The following is a 21,685-nucleotide window of genomic DNA, read 5'->3' as shown; positions in this document are numbered from 1 at the left end:
ACCAATCAGAAGCTGCACCTTGGTTTTCAAACATTTCAGAAGTCAAACAGACTTCCAGAGTGGATTAAGTTTGGTGCTTTTGTTTTTGCTATTTATATTGCTTTTTTGAGGCTTTTTCGGTTAATATGTTTTTGTGACTGTGTGGAACCGAGTTCAGCTACTGATTGATTGATTGTGTGACTGCAGAAATGGATAAAAGCCTCCCATCCAAACAATGACTATCATCAATGTAGGTAAGAAAAAAATTAATTTTGATTTTCATCATCTACGGTACTGATTTATTTATTTTATAGTATAGTACATTGATTATTGCTTTCATTTTATGGATCAATGGTCTTGTTAGATAATAAAATTCACGATAAATAGCTGTTTTAGGGGTTGTTTTTAAAAGTCTGGAATAGATTAATCCATTTTGCATTACTTTCTATGGGAAAGCACGCCTTGGTTTTGAAATGCTTTGGTTTTGAAACGGACTTCTGGAACAGATTAAGTTTGAGAAGCAAGGTACCGCTGTATAGGTAAACAAGTCTGAAGCAAACTGTTTTGCTTGAGATTGTCAATCTCCAAGTAGCTACCTTTATAACCACACCTGACTGTGTAAACAAACCTTTCTGTCATGTATAACTGTATATAGAGAGATCTGAATGTTCTTTCCATACCAGGTAATAATAAACAAGGTAGTTATTCCATCAATCCTGATGGAGGGAAAAACCTGCGATGTTTAGGTATACTTTGCACGGGTCTAACCTTGAAGGTTTTTTTCTGTTGACCCTAGCCTAGCTGTCACAAGAACATAAATTGGATGAGAACTAATTAACTGTCAAAACTCAGGGCAAGGGAGTATAAACTCTTGCTTCACCTCCTAGTGGGCTCCAGTCCTTTCTTTGATGTGGCAAGTTGTCCTTTGTTCCTTTTGCAAACAACTTAGCACGGCAGAGGAAATGCAATATACCATCAGGCAATCACTTATCAACGACAGCAGATCAACATGAAAAATGGGCTTTGGAACTCTAAAGGACAATGATCAGAGAGGCTTCTTCTTTCATCCTAAATCATTATGTTTAGTAGTCGGCTGGAGCACCATAAGTTATTTATAAATGTCTCTGCTTGTTAGGAGATGGATGTTTTTCTAGAGAGATAAATAAATGTTTTTAATCAGATGATAAATGTATGCCGTCTATAGGAAAACAGAAGTCCCTCCCATTCCCCATGCTGTAACCATCTACGGCGGTTGAGAGGTGAAAACATTACCAGCTGAAATGCACTTGTGTGCTGCAGTTTGTGGGTTGTTTTGGCTGTGCTGCTGTTTGCATAGCTGGGCTGATGAAGTTCTGAAGGGAATCACAATGAATGGAAATCATCAAGTTTTCAAAAGCACTTTAAAGATCTGCTGTCCTTCTGCTCAACTTCAGATGCAAATGAAGACTTGCGATCACTTTCAATGTAGCACCTTTTCTTTCATATGATTGCTTTGAAAGAAGATGCAAGAGAGAAAGAGAAAGAGAATTAGTTTGGTTTATTGGTTTTTTTGCTATATAATTTTCAGAACAATTACAAAATTAAATACAGAGATCAACAAGGCTGCAAAATTCAGGTGTACATTCACATTTCACTGAAAGCAACAAAAAGAGTGAGGAGAAGGAGTTCTAACCTCCTGATGCCTTGTCTTCTCCCTCCCAGGTGGTGCAGCTTGGGCTCAGAGACAAGCAAAGAGGCAGTGGCAAGGAGGAGGTGGTGGTTAATGGCTCACTTAAGGAAAAGACCCTACCAGAAGCATCTGGTCCAAAGATGTGCAAAAACCTGGAACCAGCTCTGAAACTTGTGTTTATGTTTAAGACACCTGCACTATCCATGAAGGAATGGCTGCTGGTGTAACTGTTGCCTGCAATATCAACTTGCCCATCTCCTTTATAGACAAGGAAATGAGATTTTTGTGTTTCCGGGTCTTATTTGTGCGTGAAAGTCAACTCCCATGATCCCTAGTTGCAGGACCTGTGGCCAGGGATGATGGGAATTGTAGTCTCAAAACATCTGGAGGGCCGAGGTTGAGGAAGCCTAGTTTAGGCCATTTCCATCACTCTTTCACAGTGCTTATTTCTGTCTCCTCTCTCACAATGAAGAGAGGAAATAAAGAGCAGGTAGCATGAGATGGGTTTGTTTGGATAACATTTTGAAGGGATGCAAATGCATAACCAGCAACTCCTTCTTACTCTGGCCTTGGCCTCTCTGTACCACAAAAGCATGTGAGTGCTGGACCAGGGTGGGCTAAGAGTTCCACATGACAGGAATGCTACAAAGAGCCTGCTTACATTTTTGTTGAAATTTTATTTCTACTTGGGTTTCCATTCTGGGAACATATGATAATTGTCAGAAACATCACTTCTTAAAATCTATTATCTTTTGCGAGGTTTACACCTAAATCAGCAATCATAAATGAAAAATTTAATCATAAATGAAAAATAACAATCATGCATATAGTACCTGCAATATATATATATAGTTATTGCTTCTGTACAGGGTGCCAGCCAGCCATACCCAATTCCAAACTCCATTCCATTCTCCTTGGCCCACTTGCTGTGGTCCCACTCCTTCCTCTTGAGTTGCTGTACACAGGAGTAAATAATGCTCAAATATAGCTACAGTTGATTGTAACCCTAGGAAAAGTAGTAGACTGGAACTGTAGGAAGTTGAAAGGGAAAGTCAAGAGGGTCAAATCTCTCCAGAATGCTCGGAGGCTATTCAAAATCACAATAATAGAAGCTCAGCTAGAATGGAGGCTGCCGATCAGGCCAAGACGATGTCAGCTTGGTTAATGAGCGACTCAAGGAAGAAGCTATTAGATGCAAGAAGATGTTTTTCAGAAAATGGAAGTCTTGTCCAAAAGAGGAGAATAAAAAGGAACTCTGGCAAAAGAAATGGAAGCAGGCAATAAGGGATGCAAAGAAAGAAGAATTTGAGGTTTTTATAAAGAATGTGAATTGCTAAAATCTAGGGCTAGGCAACCACTTTGTCCAGCCACTTTGTATTTGAATACTGAGGAGAGGTGGGTGTATTCAGACTGAATCAGTGTTTAATTAGACTAGTTACTTAGGCAGTGTCACCTTCCTTTCCCCACCTCCATTTTTGGGCCATAGTCTTCCGTTTTACATTTTATTCACAGCTGTATCCTCTCCCAATCAATCCTGGTCACTTATCCTTTATGCTATAGCCAGCTTACCTGTTTGTTTTTCTATCTTTTCCCATCCTTCCTAATCCAACACAGCCTCTACTTATAAATTATAAAAATAAAATAGTGTGCTGCCCCTTGTCTGGGCCTTAATACAGACTTATACCTCTTAGTCACTCACACTTATTAGGCTTCAGTTCTTAGTTACATAGGCTGTGTCACTTCTCCCCTGTGCCAATATTTGTGAGAACGCTTTGTATGTCTGCAGGTTTCATGTACCTTTGTGAACCACTGAACCTGAAAGTTTTGGACATTTTACTTTTGGAAAAAAACAGCAACAAGTGGTAAAGGTAGGGAGAACAGAAACCCCTGGCTGTACCTGTCTGGAATTTGGTATGGTTAATCCTCTCTTTTGGGGCTACTATACCTGCAGGTTTCATGCACCTATGTGAAGAAACCAGAAAGCTCTGGCTGTTTTGGTTTCCCAATGCAAGTTAAAGGGATCACAGACACTTTATTCTTCTCAATTTTGCTTTGGATGAAAGGGCCTCCCAAAACGATCAGAAGTGAATAGGGGGCCAATACTGAGTGTGCTCCAAAGTGAAGTGGGGGGACCTTGTACAACTCTCCTAAAAAAAATCAAGACCACCCATGAAAAATTATTTAAATATATTAGAAGTTATTTTGACTATACAGGGATAGGCACTGGGAGAGTATTCACTAGTCATATATAGGATGTGAGTCTGGGGGGGGGGGAGTTATGCACAATTATCTTCTGTAATAGCTGGTGGAGACCTTCCTTAACCCTTCTGCATCAGTATGAGCATAGTGACTGCATCAACAGATGGAGGTTTAGAGCATCTAAAACATTAAATGGATCTCCCACCCTGGGGTTGACCACGGTGTTCTTTTCCAACCCTTTAAAACATTCATAATATTTTTGTCTAGATAATTTCAGTATCAGTTTAGGCTGCTTTTTCTTTTGCTGTTTGAAAACACTTTGCAGCCCTGTTTTATTTTCTGGGTTGCGACCAGAGAAGAATCGTAGCGATGGAAATAGGAAATAAATAGCTGGGGTAAACAGACTATTTTGTCATACTATTTCTTTTTCTGACAGTGTTCAGCCTGCTTGACCTCCTCTCTTTCCAATTTGTCTCCTCTCTCTTTTCACCCATTAGGTCACTGCAATGCAGAGTTGGAGAAACAGCATGAAAGAATCTGTGACTGAGCACTGGATATATATATATCACTAGTTTCAAAACAGCCTGTTAATCTATATGAACCTAGGATGTTCCATTTCTGGTACCAAAGTGATTAATTTTCTCACTTCAGTGCCACCACTCCACAAAACCTGGAACCTTGTATTTTGCAGGTAGTTTTTGCAGTGGCTAATGGTGTGTGTGTGTGTGGGTGTGTGGGTGTGTACAGTGATTAACATTTCAAAGAGCTTTGCGAAATAATAACTGTGTCCTTAACCTCAGATTATTATAGTTTATTATATTGGGGGGGGGGGGGAATCACATACGACCTTCCAGAATATGTTAAAGAGACCATAGACTTGGAGAGTGGCAGAGTTGTGTTCTTAAGTGGAAATAGTATCTAGTTAAGAACAAATCCTACCTCAGCCATGAAGTTTACTGGGTGATATTGGGCCAGTCAACATTTTGCAACTGATCCTTCCCCACAGGGTTGTTGTGAGATTAAAAATGAGAGTGGGAGAACCAGGTATGTCACCTCTTAACTCCTTGGAGGAAAAGTGGAATATAAATGTAATTCCCTGCCACTGTCAAGTAAGGCTCAAATGTGGGGGGTGGGGGCCAAGCAAAGGGAAATGACATACCTGATAACTGATTCAAAGCAAACACAAAGAGTAGCAAGAGCAAACAAGACTTTGGATACAAGGGATTGCATTTTAGGACGGGCTTTAGGTTAGGATTGGCCTGGATTGCAATAAGGTCACACAACCCAAACATAGCCTCCACCATGTTGTTGCTCGTGGGAGACGCAACTTGGAAAAGGGTATTGGAAACCCGGGAATAATTTTTGTTGTTTTTCTTCACTGTTCCTCCCAAATGTAGTGATTGGAGAGCCCTGATAAGGTTATTCTGCAGTTGGAACATACAGCTGTTAGTCACAAAACAACAACACCCTTCTCCTTTCCTTCTGCCTGGCATTTTCCTTTTATGGAGGGCTTGGGGGAGGTTCAGGTATTGACCAGAACCTCCTCCCCAACACTTTTCTGAAACCTTGGGAAGAGCCTACTTTGCTTCGGACAAAACCCACTTCTTTTTGGAGGAGACCCAAATATCTTCAAAGTGTCATGCATCAGCTTTGTAGCTGGCTTTGTTCAAAGTGGATGAACACTTCTATTTTTAAGGTGTTGACCTTAGCGAGAGTATATTGGTGGGGTACCAATTGTACTCTGTGTCATGCAACAAGATTGTTTGGTTCCACAGTGGGTGAGGAAGATAGATTGTGGTGCCGCAGGTATGGCTTTAAGAAGAATTCTCCTACCTTGATGAATTAACTAATTATTTTAGTGCTTACTCATGTATGTGTTTAGAAGGCTCCACTGGCAGATACTTAATTTCATATCCGCTATATTTCAGTCATATCTAGAGCTCACATCTTGCAGTCATAGAAGACATTAATCAAGGAGTAGGCTCTTAATCCTCCTTTTAGTTTTAATGAAACACTGTAAAAAATGCCTTTCACCAGTGGATGTCAAGTATCAGTTGCACAGTGATTAACATGCTTTTGTGACAGGTTTGCTATTGTGTTTTATACCCAGTTATTCCGCAACCCAATTTAAGCTGTCAGGATGCAAAAACCCACAAAGACAGCTTTCTTGCTCTCAGTGACATTAGAACGGATGACTTATGTATCTAAATGTTTATATTTCTGAACATGATAGTCTGCTCTCACAACTAGGGATTGAGCATTATATATGTGAACAAAGTTATATTGATGGTGAACGTCTGCAACAAACTGGCTGTTTTAGGGTGGTATATTTAAATCTAACCACAAAAAGTGTGTCTATAAATCCAGCTGAAATCAAGGAAACTTGCTAATTGGCTGTGCTCTTAAAACACATATAGAGCTTGTATTTTCCTACTTGCAGAGAAGTTGTGGGTGTACTCTGGAGCCTCAATGATGTCAAAGTAGAATTGTTGTTTGGGGAAATGGGTTCTTGTATCTAAATACATCTTTCCTCTCCTCCACTGCCTTGAAAGATGAAACTAAAACTTTCAATAGAAGCTTTGTTAGCTCAAGCTGAATTCACTTTATCTTCTCGTCTTTTCCCAACCCAATCTAATGTGACTCCTTTATATTAGCTCTGAACCTCCTGGCAGCTTAAAGCCAAGACCAGACGTATCCTTCTCTCTGAAATTGGAGACTGAGAGGCCAAACCTTTCATGGAAGTTGGTTTATTTTTAGATCTTTTGTAAGCTAAACTCTTGAAAATATTACAACTCCCAACTGGCCTGTGGAATTAAATAGAGGGGAAAATAGAGTTCAAGGGAGTGCACAGCTATCTGTATCAATATCAGTGTTTTGTACAAGACACAAATAAGACTTGAAACCAGAGGCACACATTCTGTAGTTTTACAGAATGTATAAAAACGAAGTAATTTTTTTGGTGCTCTGAATGCAACACAAAATAAATGGGGGGTGGGGGGTGGGAGACAACCTTTTGCAACCCGAAGGGCACAGTCTCTCATGGGGAATCTTGATGATGGTGATGGTGTTGATACTGCTTACCTGCCTTCACTATACATTCCCAGGACAATTAGTAGATTAAAAATCAGTTAAAACAATTTACAATGTTAATCAGAATTTAACAAAAAAATCTTAATGGTTCATTGCCTCCATTTCTGGAATACAGCTTGAAGAAAGTCACCTTACTTTAATAACTCTATCTCCATCAGAGGTAATGTTTGCTCAGTCCTGGGAGTGTATCATTTTACCAAAAGGTGGAAACTCTCACCCCAGGGAAGACCCTTGAGCTTGTACAAGAGATTACATTTATAAGAAGAATAGATGTGATTGCCATTTTTGAACCTTAAACAAAAATCCCAACATGCAAATAGGGGGGAGGGTAGAAAATGAGTATTGCTCTGTTTGCTGCTGATGTCACAGTGGCCCAGAACACTGTTTGATAGAGACTTTTCTTTGCTGCTGAAAAATGATGCACTTGGTGTGTGGGTGTGTGTTTGTTTCATGTGAGATGTCATAGGACAGGGGCGCTGACTTGGGCCCTAGGTTATGGGTGCCCAATGGCACCTGTGCTGTGATGTGACCTCATCATGTCATGTTGCATTGGTGGTACGTTTTTAAGTAGGTGGGCAAATGGGTACCCTTATTTGCCTACATCTGAAGATCTAGAAAGGACCCAAATCCCAGCAGCTTTCAAGGCAATACTCATGCAATCTCATCTCTGCCCCCATCCCAGTATAAATAATAGGCAATCTTGTATCTCAGTCCTCCTGCAACTGGCATTTTCAGGGTCGAACAACATTCTTATTAATCAGCCTTTCAATAACATACCGGTATGTTGAGATTTCCATTCCACCTTAAGGAGCAGACGTGTGGAACTGTTGCGTGTCACATGTCTGTGTACATTCAAGCACAGCTTGCTGGGAACTTCTATTGTCTATAGCTTTTGCTTTTCCTGTACTCGCTGAGAAGATGAGAGAGAGAGAGACGACATGTTTCTTTGTCCTGATTTATGATTAATAAATCCGTAGTTGTAGTATGCTTCCACAAGCTTCACGCCTATCCTTTGTGTGCAGTTTGATCTGCTGATAGTGTGCCCTGGCTTTTAAGCCCAGGTCGCTGATTTACATCGCAGCAGAAGCGATGGGTCTTCGCAGTGGGATGGCTGGAAGGAGAAGGCCCAGCCGGGGCTAGCCAGCTGGCCTCCCGGCCCTCTGCATGTCGTCAGTTATTAGCCCATCAAGTTATGCCGTAGTTAAAAGCAATTTATAAACTTACGAACTTGTAAATGCCAACACCTGCTGCAAACAGTGAGCAAGATCCAATGTCATGCAAGTTGGTGCCTGCCAGTGGAACATGCTTTCTCCTTCCTCTCCTTCTCACTGCAAAACTCCGATATGTCCCACAAAATCTGCTCTAGATTGGAAGTGGAGGAGCTGGAGGGAGGAGAAGAGGAACCAGACATCTCATTGCGATAGTAGATTTTGGTTGCACAAACAGCTGACATAATTGGATATATAAAAGAATTAATCCATACCTCCCTTAATCAAAATGCTTTGATAGCCATTATCATTCATGCTTCACAGGCAAAAATGGCAACAGAGCTTGTGACCGCCATATATTATTTAGGAAAAAAACCGCATGAAATAAAATAAAAGGTAAGCATTTCTTCTGAAGAGGTTAGAGGGAAACAGGGGTAGCATTACCAGATTGCCCAAGTCCCAGGTTGCCTGACAGCAAGGAATTTTTGAAAATGCTGATTAAAAACAAATGAGAAGCAAAGCACAGTATCACAAATGAGCTGCGATTCCTGCATTGCAGGGGGCTGGACTAGATGACCCTGTGGGGTCCCTTCCGACTCAACAATTCTGTGGTTCTATGAAGTCCTTGAAATGTATCTCTGCACTAATTTGAGCAATAATTACAGAGATATGCCTGCGTGTAATTTGAGAAATCACATGGTTGGACATGTTTGTTTTTGTGTTCAAAGCTAGATAATTTTCCGTTTCATTACGTTTGCTGCTTCTCTGCAGACAGATCCATCATCACAATCACAGAACTGGAAGGAATCAAAGGATCATCCAGTCCAACTACCATCACAAGGCAGGATCAGGCCCTCCAGCTGCCTCACCTTCCCCTTTCTGGCTAACTAGTGTAATCCAGACCACAAGTGGGACTTATTTTCATAAAGTTTGTATATACAAGTCAAAGATAGAAAACCCGGCTGCAGCGCTGCTCTATTATTTTTAAGCAGAGTGGGAGGAAAGCTATTAGCTTGATTCAGCGAAACAATAACACGTGAACTTTAAACACAGAACACTTAAAATGCCATTTAAAGCATTGCAGAGAAAATCCATTCTTAAAAAAATATATCAAGAAATCTACATGAGGTTTTATTGCATAAAATGTGTCACAGCGCCGTCTTCATTAGAACTGAAATGACAAACTGGATTGCTTCCAAAATGGCTGGCTCCAGACCTGGATTCCTATTGACCTGAAATGTCAACTGCGATTATATTCTGCTGACTGCCAATCACCACAGTAGCTTTAGAAACAATCTTGTGCAAAATAAAAGGGGTTGCGTCTCAATGCCTCTCAGCGGCTGTGCCGTATGAAAGTCATGAGAAGTGATAGCGCCTTTAATGCAAGCTACCTCTCCTCCGGAGCGAAATGAATTGTTAATCTCCTGGTTATTCATGTCGGGAGCGTGCTTTCTCTGCAAGGCACCATTGTATGTGCTCTGTCCAGAACTCCACTTGACCTTCTCTCCCCCAGCCTGCTCAGCATTGCAGACAAAGGAAGAATGGACAAAAACCTCTTAATAAGCACCCTATCATAGAAAAGTTAACTTGTTCTTAAAACAAAGCAGGCTGCTATTGTTATATGAAGCCGAGGGACACATTATTGGTTTAATCTGTGAAGCTGCCCTCTTTGAAACCGAGCCGATCTCTGCTTTTTACAGAGGTTTCCTCAACTCTTTCTTCTTTGACAAGTGCCAGCCTCCCCTTTCTTTCCCAGTGACACTTGCCACACACGCCCCAGCCTTTCCATCGCTTTGCTACAAGATCACCATCCGCGCTTTGGGGCTGGGTTTCATTTATTTGTTTGCAGCATGCGTAACCGAACATCTACAAGGCCGTTTACCAGCCATGCAATGTTATAAAGGCAAGCAAAACAAAACAAAAATAATGAAAAGAAACAGGAAAGAGAAAACCACCACCATATTAAACTGCATTGAAAGAACTAAAAGACAAACTCAAAACACCTGGGGAAGTAAAAAAGGCCTTTGTCTGGCACCGAAAGGGCCCAAGGAAGCCTCTCGGGGGAGGATATTCCATGCCTGGGGTGCCATCACCGAAAAGGCCCCCAGAAACCAGTTGCACATGGCAATTAATTTAAATATCCAGAAAATGCAATGTTGCCTATTCATTATCATGGAAAAACTTCCAGACAACAAGTAAACTAGCTGATTTCTTTCAGTTTCCAACCAAAATATCCTATGTTATCCAGGATGCCAAGCACACAAGAGACACTTTGCATTTTTCTCAGAAGGCTGTGGCCAGGAGCCAGGCTTTTGCTCAGCAACACTATGGCTCCACTCTATTATCAGTTCTGTCCAAACTGGCCGTGGCCTCTGTCATATTCCTCTGGTTGGCCATGAACTGGTAAAGAAGCAAAACATGGGGATGGGAGTCCCCACCCCATGGGAAATGGAGTGGGGAGCAGGCTCATTCCTGTTGGTAGTGGGGCTTTTGCATTAAATGATAAGCTCCTATAAGCTTGTGGAAAGGTGAAGGGCTAGGAGCCGTGGGAAGAGGGCGGGGATACAACTGTATCAGCTTCAGGGAGAGACTTATAAAACTTTAGGTAACGTGTGGATTCCATCCTGAAAAAATTACCAGTTAAAAGGGCCCTTCTTATTTTCATAATATAGCACTGATTTTGATGATGATGTCATCGATGAAGAAGCAACATTATTAAACAATGAGTTACATATGTACTTTAAAAAACAAAAAACACCCAAAGTAGCCTACTGACACCCCTTGAAATTTTCAAGTACAGTGGTACCTCGGGTTACATATGCGTCAGGTTACATACGCTTCAGGTTACAGACTCCACCAACCCAGAAATAGTGCTTCAGGTTAAGAACTTTGCTTCAGGATGAGAACAGAAATTGTGCTCCGGCGGCGCAGCAGCAACAGGATGCCCCATTAGCTAAAGTGGTGCTTCAGGTTAAGAACAGTTTCAGGTTAAGTACGGACCTCTGGAACGAATTAAGTACTTAACCCGAGGTACCACTGTACTGTAGTCTGCAAAAAGAAAAGAATGAAGACCACTGCTCTGGCCCATTTGTGTGTATCTGTAGTGCATTGTTAGAATAGTCTTCTGACTACAGGTCAATGGTGGTATCTATTCTGCACTCTGTGTTGGCTGTGTGGAAGCTGGCTGGTTCCGATTTGTGATTGAACTGGGGCTGACTTAGGCTGTGAGAAAGTTGTCTTTGGGCTTATAAGCAGTTTTCCCCATCTCCTTTCCTCATTCTTAAATGACATCATGGAAGGAAAAGGGTTTTTCAGACAAAAAGCACAGCCAAATAAGGGATTGTATTGCATTGCTGTAGGTGCAACACTTCTTAATGTGAAACAGCTTATGATGGATGAAGCCCATGACTAACTCCTGACCTTTAAGGAACGAAGTGCAGAATGGAGCTTGAAGTGAGTTTAAACTGGCTCTGTGTACACTATTTGCCAAGGCATAAAATATTAACAAAGTGACTTTTTGAGATGTATACAGAAGATGAATCTTCATTTTACATTAGCGCTCTTACAGTAGTGTCCCCTAAGGTTACCCCTAAAGGAAAATATTTGTTAATTAAAAAGCAATGAATGCTTATCCATATCACTAGGAAATTCTCGTGTTTGACAGAGATGAATCAGTTGTAAATTTAAGACAGGAATCAAACATCCCTAATGAGGAAGAGAAGCTATAGCTTTTGCTATTATTGTTCTAAACAGAAACATGTCCAGAATAACCTGACTTGCACTCATTTATTATTTGGTGAACCTCATTATATGAACCTAAAAACAGACAAGAATATATTTTCAGTGGCGTAGCATGGGTTGTCAGCACCAAGGGCAAGGCAAGTAATTTGTGCCCCCTAACCCGTGGATTTGTGCCTCCTAACCCGTGGATTTGCGCCCCCTAACCCTAACCCCCAGATGTTGCGCCCGGTGCAGCCGGCCCCCCCTGCACCCCCCACGCTACGCCACTGTATATTTTGCTTCATATGTTGCTGCTGGTTAGTGCTGTGTTTCTCCATCCCATTCTCCATCAACGAATGAGAAAAGAAATTGCATTAGAAAACTGTCCAAGGGAGAGACAATTTCGGTGAAATTCCCTTGGCTGGAGTGCACTTACCTTATTTTTGAGTGGCTGATAAATATTTGCGAGTTCCCTTTCTTTCATTCTCGCACAGGGCGCCATATTATGAAAGATTTACCAAAGTCTGCCCCTGAAAGTTGGCTGTGACCCTCTGCAGCCACCATCTAGTGCAGGATACTTCTGCTGATGCTGGTTCCTATATTGCCCAGTTTTTCCTCCAAAACTGGCCTCAACATTCTGTTTACAACAGTCTGACCTGGTATAAAGCAGCTTCCTATGTTTCCATGAAATAACTATGCCTGATCAATTCAGATATATAATGCAAAACTTAACTCAAGATCCATTTCAAATACAAAACACAATGTCTTGATTAAGAAGCACTTCACACACAAATGCTTTAATTTAGAAGCATTTTAAATAGGAGCTATACATAAATCTACAATGCATTTTTGCAATACAAACTTCATTCATTCTGCCATGTCCTTTTCTGATGCTGCCTACCTAAAATTTGTATTGAATTTATTTGTAGACTTTATTGATAGTTTTACACAGATTTAAAAAGACATAAACACCAAGTACCGTATATTTATTTCCAGCTCATATCTCGACATTGATTTGTCGGGTTTCCTGAACTTCCTACAGTAATTTACTCTTCTGGCCATTTAAAGTTTATCCCCACCTTTCCTTCCTTAACTTCCTTCTTCCTTCTCACCTGTACAATTAAATCCACATTGTGTGAGGCACATGTACACAGAAAGAAGGGATAGCACAGGAGAAATTTCATGCCAATTAAATGGGCATGGATGTGTAGAATGGGTCCACTCTGAAGCAGGGTTGTCGAGTGCTTTCCCCTTCAACCCAGATTTACAAACAGATTTAAAAACTGTACTCTATCATCTATCTATCTATCTATCTATCTATCTATCTATCTATCATCTATCTATCTATCTATATATCATCTATCATCATTATCTATATCTATCATCACTCTCTCTCTCTCCTATCATCTATCTATCTATCTATCTATCTATCTATCTATCTATCTATCTATATCTATCTATCTATCTATATCTATCATCTATCTGTCTATCTATTCAATTTTTATCTTGCTGTCCCTTCAAGGAACTCAAAGCACATAGGTGGCCCTACTTTTTATCCTCACAACAGAGCTACAAAATGCCCCAAGATGACACAATAATATTTGGGCTGAGTGGAGATTTGAGATCTAGTGAAGGCTTGACACTGTAACCACAGAACCAAATTGTACTCCCATCATCCTTGAACAATGGCCATGTTGGGAACTGTACTTCAACAACTTCTGGAGTACACCACATTGACTGCCTCTAGTCTACACTGACTGGCAGTCTCAGGCAGAAGCTTTTCTCATCATCTGCTTTCTGAACCTTTTAAATGGTGATGGACAGAGGCTGAACCCAAGACCTTGTGCTTGCCCAGCATGTGCTCTCTACTCTTGAGCTATGGTCCTTCCTTGAAAAGCAAAGAGGTGTGGTCACATGGTCAGAGATGATGCTCTCGATAAGGAGGCCTCAATGCAATACACAATAGCACACACAAACAAGAGCCTACAGCTCTAAAGAGCAAAGGACCTAAGAGCAGAGAACAGCTTGGTGTAAGATAGAATTTAAATTAAGGATTTCTGCTAGCCAATCCCCAGACTCACAGGCCAATATGCAGTCTTGCATCTGAGCAAAGCGGGACTATGGAGGTTGGAGGCCCTGGTGCAGTTTCCAAAACAGGTCTCCCCCTAACCCCCCCATGAAATAAGGTACTACAAAATAAGTATTCAAAACAACTGCTTGGGGGCTATTCTCTTGATCTGGTCCCATAGCTAGGAGCTATGCTATTCTCTTAATCTGGCCCCATAGCTAGGAGCAGAACTACTGCAACACAGGGCTACCAACTCCCAAGTCATGGAGATGGTCCAGGAAGATACCACGGCCAATCGTGTGTAAAGCTCCAAGAGGTCAAACAAGGGCAACAAAGTCACACTCTCCCTGAGCAGAAGGTCATCCATCTGGGTGTCCAAGACTGATCCTGTCCTCAAATCAGGTCTGAACCAAGCTTGAAATGGAACATGATCATCAGCTTCTTCCAAGAGTGCCTGCAGCTGGACTGCTGCCACCCTCCTTCCTCCACCAATACCAACACTTTCCTAGAAGGTCACATCCCTTTCAGTTCAGCCTAGTGCTATGACTAGAATAGAACCAGTGACTCATTAACTAGCCAAAACAGACATTCAAGGATGAAATATGCATAACTGTGATGCTGGCTGTTTTCTTATTCCTGCAAGCAAGGTGGAAGATCCCCTTCAAAGGATACAGGCCTGTAAACGAAACTATGTTATTTTTTCTGCCATGCTGTTAGCTGTAATGATAGTGTTCTCTCTAGATTAACAGCTCGGTATGGAAAAATATTGTGGTCCATGGTGACATTTCCTGGGCTATGTTTTCCACTGATGAAAAGCTTTCGCCTTCCCACTTCCGTTTGCAATCAAATGACAGCAGAATATTTGGGCGTGGTGAAGTGGAATTAACTGTCAGTTTAAATAAAATACCTGTGCTGGTGTTTTCTGCTGAATAGGGATTAAACAACCCCCATCCCTATGATTAAGTAAACAAACAAACAAACAAACAAACCCTGAAGCCATTTTCTAAACGCAGAGACCTATGCCTCCGGCTCTTTGCATTATGAATGTATCACTTGTTCTAGCTACTTGGATGCAAAGATCAGCTGTCATTAGGCAAGATTTACTGCTTGGCTAAATTAAATATTTGTTTGTGCTGTTCTCTTGCTTACTGCTCGACTAGTGTTTTGCAAAAAAGGGAACGGAATGGGGGGTGGGGGAAGCCTCTCTTGAGCCTGCCACAAACAAGTATTTTAGGAAATTTAGTAGGGAGACAGGTGTTGCAAGAAAACGAAATAGTACATGCCAGCTCTTCTGGAGTACTGATGAAAGTGAATGGAAGTACTGATGAAAGTGAATGGAAATGCTGCTAAATGATACAAAGCGTTTGGAGCAAATGGGATTAAAATGTACAACTTGAGGAATGTACAACTTGAGTGGGCACAGTATTGCTAAATCAATGAAACTCATGGGTTAATCCTGGGACAGCCACTGTTTCTCATTTTACCTTACATTACTTATCCTTGTGAGGCTAAAGGATGTATGTGGGAGAGAGGACCACGTGCATTTTTTTCTGAGTTCCCTGGAGGAAGGGTGGGGTACAGATGCCATAAAATTAATACACATTCCCTAATGACACGCCCAAAGCACAGAAATCAAACTGAAATCTTGGCTCTCCATGACCATTTGGGAGCAAACTGAACAGCAAAATGAGAGCAACAGTGAAAGGTGTTTGCTGGCAAGCCCAGAAGTTAGGGAGGGAGGAAATGATAGAATTGTAGAGTTGGAAGGGACCACAAGGATCATCGAGTCCAACGCCCTGCAATGCAGGAATCTTTTGCCCAATGTGGGGCTCAAACATATGATCCCGAGTTTTATGCTTTACACTTCCAGGAAGGGTGGGCTCCTGAATACTATGGATCTTTCTCTTCCTGTTTAGTGAGGTTGTTTTTTGTCCAAGGGAGAGTTCTGATGCTCCGCCAAGCTAAGCAGTTGGCTCCTTATCTCTCTCGCCCTGACCTAGCCACTGTGATCCATGCGACGGTCACCTCCAGACTGGATTATTGTAACTCGCTCTACATGGGGCTGCCCTTGAGACTGACCCAGAAACTCCAGCGGGTGCAGAATGTTGCAGCGAGACTCCTTATGGGGTCTTCGCTGCGAGATCACATTTATCTGGTACTATACCAGCTGCACTGGCTCCCGGTGGAGTACAGGATCAGGTTTAAGGTGCTGGTTTTAACCTTTAAAGCCCTATACGGCTTAGGACCCTCGTACCTGCGGGACCGCCTCTCCTGGTATGTCCCACAGAAGAACTTACGGTCTGGCAAATAAAAACATCCTGAAGATCCCAGGCCACAGAGAGGTTAGGCTGGCCTCAACTAGAGCCAGGGCTTTCTCGGCCGCGGCTCCAATCTGGTGGAACGCTCTGTCACAAGAGACTAGGACCTTGCGGGACCTGACATCTTTCCGCAGGGCCTGTAAGACAGAGCTGTTCCACCAGGCCTTTGGTCAGGGCGCAGCCTGACCCCCTCCGCTGGCAATCTGCACAGAATTTTGCTTAATGGTTGCCATCAATTTGATTTTAATTAATTTTCATAATGAAAGGTTTTTAGAATGTTGGATCATTTTGATTGTTGTTAGGAGCCCTGAGCCCAGCTTTGGCTGGGGAGGGCGGGGTATAAATAAAATTTATTATTATTATTATTATTATTATTAGAGGCCTTCCCAGTGCTGGCCATAACAGTATCCCATTGCTATTGTTGATCTTCCTTCAGTGTTCCAAAGGTAGTAATGATGAAATGGGGACATTCTGGATCCAGTTAGAGAAAAGGCCCTATTGTTTCCTAGGACATCCCCCCCAAAAAAGGTGAAAGCTGCCCCCTACACCTCAAGTTGGCATGGTTATTCTCCCTCCATTTAGATAGCACCAATGGGAGATGTGGCGGCTGCCTCTCAGCCACTCTGGCTCCAGTGGTACCTGGCAAAGGGAGATCTGGCCACAGCAGAGTGTACCCCTCTGCTTGCAGCCACCCTTCCCCACTTAAAGAACTCGCTGCCACCAGGTAAAGGGGAAAATTATCCTTACCAACCTGCCCTTTATCCAACAACCTACCTAAACACTTCCTTGGGGTCTCCTTGAAGCCTCCCAAGATGCCATAGGTTACGGCTTCCTGGGATGAGGGTGTTTACAATTATGTGAGACTGCAAGGTTTAGGAACAAAAGTTTTTTAAGATAAGAAAAATATGTTTTTCAAAGGAAAAGGTATTACAATGGAAAATTTAATGAAAACCAGCAAATTCCCCAATAGCACAAAAAAGCAAACAAGCAAGGATTAATTGCAATCTTCTGTCCCTATCTCTAAGCATATTCCCTAGAGATGGAATCTTACGCAAGCTGTTTTGTTGTTCTCTTACAGTTCTTCCTTTCTGTATTTCTGTCCCAGGCCTACAAAGGCATTTCTTTTCCATGCTGAGATCCACCTTGGTCTAAGACTTCCAGGCTGGCTACCTGTTGATGTAGCTTCTCTCTGTCTGCTTTATATCACTGTCTCCTCTTATATGGCTATACAAGTTCACCCTATAATTCTCTAATGACCAAGCAAAAAAGATATATGGCAGGCAAGAAAGATATGCACTCCCATAAACAAGGTCCATACAAACAGTCCAGGACAGAAAAAGTCCTATCCCTTCACAGAAGAAGTGGGGGGGGGGGGGATTAAGATAAGGAACTGGTGAGGAAAAAGGAGGGGGAAATGTGAAAATCCACTCCATTTCAAACCTGGTAGGGCTTTGAAAATGATGGTTCATCCACCACAGGCTTCTCCCCCCCCCCACCTGCCTCCATCCCACCTCCGTAGAATAGCTTGGTTAAGGAAAAATAAATACCACCACTTACTGTTCAAACCTAGGGAATTGCAACTTCCAAATGTACTCCACAATATATTGAATCACTTATAGGAGTATGCCTTTCTTTTCTTTCTTTTCTTGAGATGTTCAAACATCCACATGCACACCTCAGTGCCTTGGATTCTGTTTCCGCTTCGGACAGATAACTGGTACTCTACTGGGCAGGAGAACCATCTATAAGATGAGACATGCTTCTGGTCGTTGTTGTTGTTTACCCGCAGTAGAGAAGCTTTTGCATGAATTCTCTGTTCTGTTGTGCTTGAGCTGGGGAGGGGGTTGGGAATACAGAGTAGAAAGATCTTGAAAGCCCCCTGACTTGTTTTGTTTTCATGATAGCAATGTGAAATGGCTTTCCCCCTTGTGAGAACTACCTCATCATTATTCAAAGCTTTTCTTTGGTACAAGAAGACAGGAAAGGCTCTCTAGTTAATAGAGAAAATTCATTCTCTTGAACCCAGTGTAACCTAATCCATTCAGAGCGCAAGTGGACTCTACTGCCTGAAAGGTCTCTGAGATCCTTGAAATCATATTTCAAGTAAGAAGGTTACTCCATATCAAAACCTAGCATTTGATGACTGAAAGAATGAAGGATTTGATTCCTTCTTGTTATGCTTGAAAACAATATGAACTTGATTGAATGTTCTGCTCTGCATAACTTTTCTGTTAGTAAAAAGGGCGCTTTAATCACTGGCCATATAAACGGATGGATGCTTAACATGCACTTTCCAATCATGAGTTTAATGAGTTTCATCCTGATGAGAATGTTTGCAATTTGTGTAAATGTTAAATGACTTTGTCTAACCCTTCCCAGGTGTTGTCATTCTCCATTGCCTTAATTAAAAAGTACAGGCAAAATTGGAGGCTAAAGTTGCAAGTTGGTTGTGACTAAGAGTTCCCCCAATGTGTTGGACTCAAATAAGCTCATTTCTGAAGGCTTCTTTCCCCTTTGCGCCTTTAATTTGAAAGTAGTGTAACACTTTTTTTTTTGTATTTGTCAAGTTTTATTACTTAGGTTATGAGTCAAAGACAAATCTGAGACTGTGTTTACACCAGAGTGTAAATGCATGTGTGAGCTGCAATTTTATTGTGTGCACTTTTGTACCTTAGAGTTGGATCTTGATGTTGTCAGTCCACATTAACAAGTGATGGTTGATAGCATGTATTCACACACATGTGAATCAATTTAGTACTTCCCTATCCTCTCTGCATTCTAAGGTCCATTGTAAGCAGGCATTTGTTTAACTGTGTGTCTGGCCTTTTGTTTAGGGTACAGGCTTTCTAGTAAACTAGAGAAAATAATTCACCTACCTAGGCTGTGAATGCTATGGAGTACTGAGCTGAGAAAATATTGTTGCTGTTGTTTAGTCGTTTAGTCGTGTCTGACTCTTCGTGACCCCAGGGACCAGAGCATGCCAGGCACTCCTGTCTTCCACTGCCTCCCACAGTTTGGTCAAACTCATGCTGGTAGCTTTGAGAACACTGGCCAACCATCTGGTCCTCTGTCGTCCCCTTCTCCTTGTGCCCTCCATCTTTCCCAACATCAGGGTCTTTTCCAGGGAGTCTTCTCTTCTCATGAGGTGGCCAAAGTATTGGAGCCTCAGCCTCAGGATCTGTCCTTCCAGTGAGCACTCAGGGCTGATTTCCTTCAGAATGAATAGGTTTGATATTCTTGCAGTCCATCGGACTCTCAAGAGTCTCCTCCAGCATCATAATTCAAAAGCACCAATTCTTTGGCGATCAGCCTTCTTTATGGTCCAGCTCTCACTTCCATACATCACTATTGGGAAAATCATAGCTTTAACTATACGAACCTTTGTCGGCAAGGTGATGTCTCTACTTTTTAAGATGCTGCCTTAAATATTAATAATATTAATATTGGCAGTAATAATAATTCATGTGCCATCTAATAACCAAGTTTTCTGGACAGCTTGCAATATAAATAAATAAATGCAAATAAATAAATAAATGCAAATAAAGAGTGCACACAGCTCTGGCCTTGTGTTTGGCCAGCCATGAGACTGCCTTGCTCCTCCCCTTTTAACCTCCCAGTAAGCAGTGGTGATGCAGGCAATGGGAGGTCAGGAGTGTGATGCCACCTGCTACTGAATTCCAGGCTTATTTGAGAATCTCTATTGCATTGAAGAGTGGAATATTAACTTCTCTACAGACATAAGATGTTCGTGTGACTTGCTAGCATGGCTTGTCAGACAATGCAGGAAGGTATATATATATATATATATATATATTCTGCTATATGCAGAAAATGGAATCAGGGCCATTTTAATGGTTTTATCTTTTCAAGTCCAGGAAATTTTAAAGATATAGAGCTTTCCCCAAACCCTGTTTAGTTTGAGAAATTGCCAGAAGATGTATTATTCCATTTCAAGTATCCTTCATGCTTCTGACAGAGAAATATTGCAGTTGATGGTGACTCTGCTGAAAAGACTTCATTAGATTGCCATTAGTTGCTAATAATACATCGTAATTATTCTTATAGGGTTAAGCTCATCTGTTTCCTCTTCCACCTGCCTTGCAGTGATAACCTCTAAAGAATACTCTGAAGGGCTATGAAGCTCTCCTTCAAAATCTTCCACTGTAACTGAATGTTCTATACAATTCATCACCTACAAAAGATTTGTGGGTGTTTAGAGATATGGACCTCAATTTCTGAAATTTACGTTCTCATATAAATAAAGTTGAGCACTTTAGTCAGTATCTGGAAGATTTAAATTTCTTTCTATTATTATCAGACTAGACTCATCTTTCTATTAGTACCTGTCTTGTTTGCATTCATCTGAACAAAATCCATCAGCCTATGTTTATGAAATTTGCAAGTTGTCTGTCTGTCTGTCTGTCTGTGTCTGTTTGCCTATCATCTATCCATCTATCATATAGCTAGCTATTATGATTTTAAAGAGAGAGAAAGGCTTGTGAAGCAGTGTGACGTTTTATAATTCAAACAACTATTGCCACATCGTAACACTGCTTGAAAGTCCACTTCCCTGGCTGCACACTGGTGACTGGCTCACCTCCTGCAGCCCCTATTGATAACCAGAGCGAGAGCAGCAGCCACTGAGAGATGCCTTGGCGACTTCTCCTCACACTACTTTTCTTTTTCCCATCTCCCACTCAAACTCCCACCCCACCCCAGGCCTGCTCCCCACCATCCTCGGCTCGGTTTGCTTGATGGCATGGACCAGTGCAGAGCGGGCGCTGCCTTCCCTGGGTTCTGCCTCGGCATCCTGCACACAATGAGCCATTGAGGAGGAGGAAGTGCTGTGTGGTTCACCATGTGGCCTAGAACCCACGTACCTACGGGACCTCCTCTCCTGGTATGCCCCGCGGAGGACCTTAAGGTCCACAAATAACAAGACTCTGGAGGTCCCGAGCTGCAAGGTGGTTAGATTGGTCTCAACTAGTACCAGGGCCTTTTCAGTACTGGCCCCGACTTGGTGGAATGCTCTGGACTTGACATCTTTCCGCAGGGTCTGCAAGACAGAGCTGTTCCCCCTGGCCTTTGGTTTGGACTCAGTCTGACCCTTATGTTTCCCTCCCCTTATGGTTTTGATCTATGGGCAACTTTTAAAATGAGGCTGCATTTTAAATTGTATTTTAACTCGTATTTTAAATTGTGTTTTTTTTCTTCTCCTCCCCTATTATGTTTTTATTGTGATTTTACTGCTGTTAGCCCCCCTGAGCCCGGCTTTGGCCAGGGAGGGCAGGGTATAAATAAAAAATAATAATAATGTAGTTATTGGGTCAGCCAACAGCAGTAGCCTCAAAGGGTACAGCCAGAAGCTGGTGAAATAACTCAGTTCTAGCCTAGAAGGGAGGCAAGCATATTAGCTTAAAGTTCTCCTACTTTG

The 21,685-nt window shown here is 41.9% G+C and overlaps 1 long non-coding RNA gene across 1 annotated transcript; it reads right to left on the bottom strand.

The window, feature by feature from the left end:
- Nucleotides 1–819: 819 nt before the first annotated feature.
- On the bottom strand, nucleotides 820–7,701 carry LOC310677946. Its single transcript, XR_014511528.1, has 3 exons — nucleotides 7,073–7,701; nucleotides 2,482–2,677; nucleotides 820–1,469 (listed from the first exon to the last, which is right to left on the bottom strand). It is a non-coding gene; the product is annotated as an uncharacterized lncRNA (long non-coding RNA).
- Between the last annotated feature and the right edge of the window lie 13,984 nt (nucleotides 7,702–21,685).

Source organism: Podarcis tiliguerta, assembly GCF_965153285.1.
Source record: "Podarcis tiliguerta genome assembly, chromosome: 5".
NCBI lineage: Eukaryota > Metazoa > Chordata > Lepidosauria > Squamata > Lacertidae > Podarcis > Podarcis tiliguerta.
This window is presented reverse-complemented; position numbering and strand designations above follow the sequence as displayed.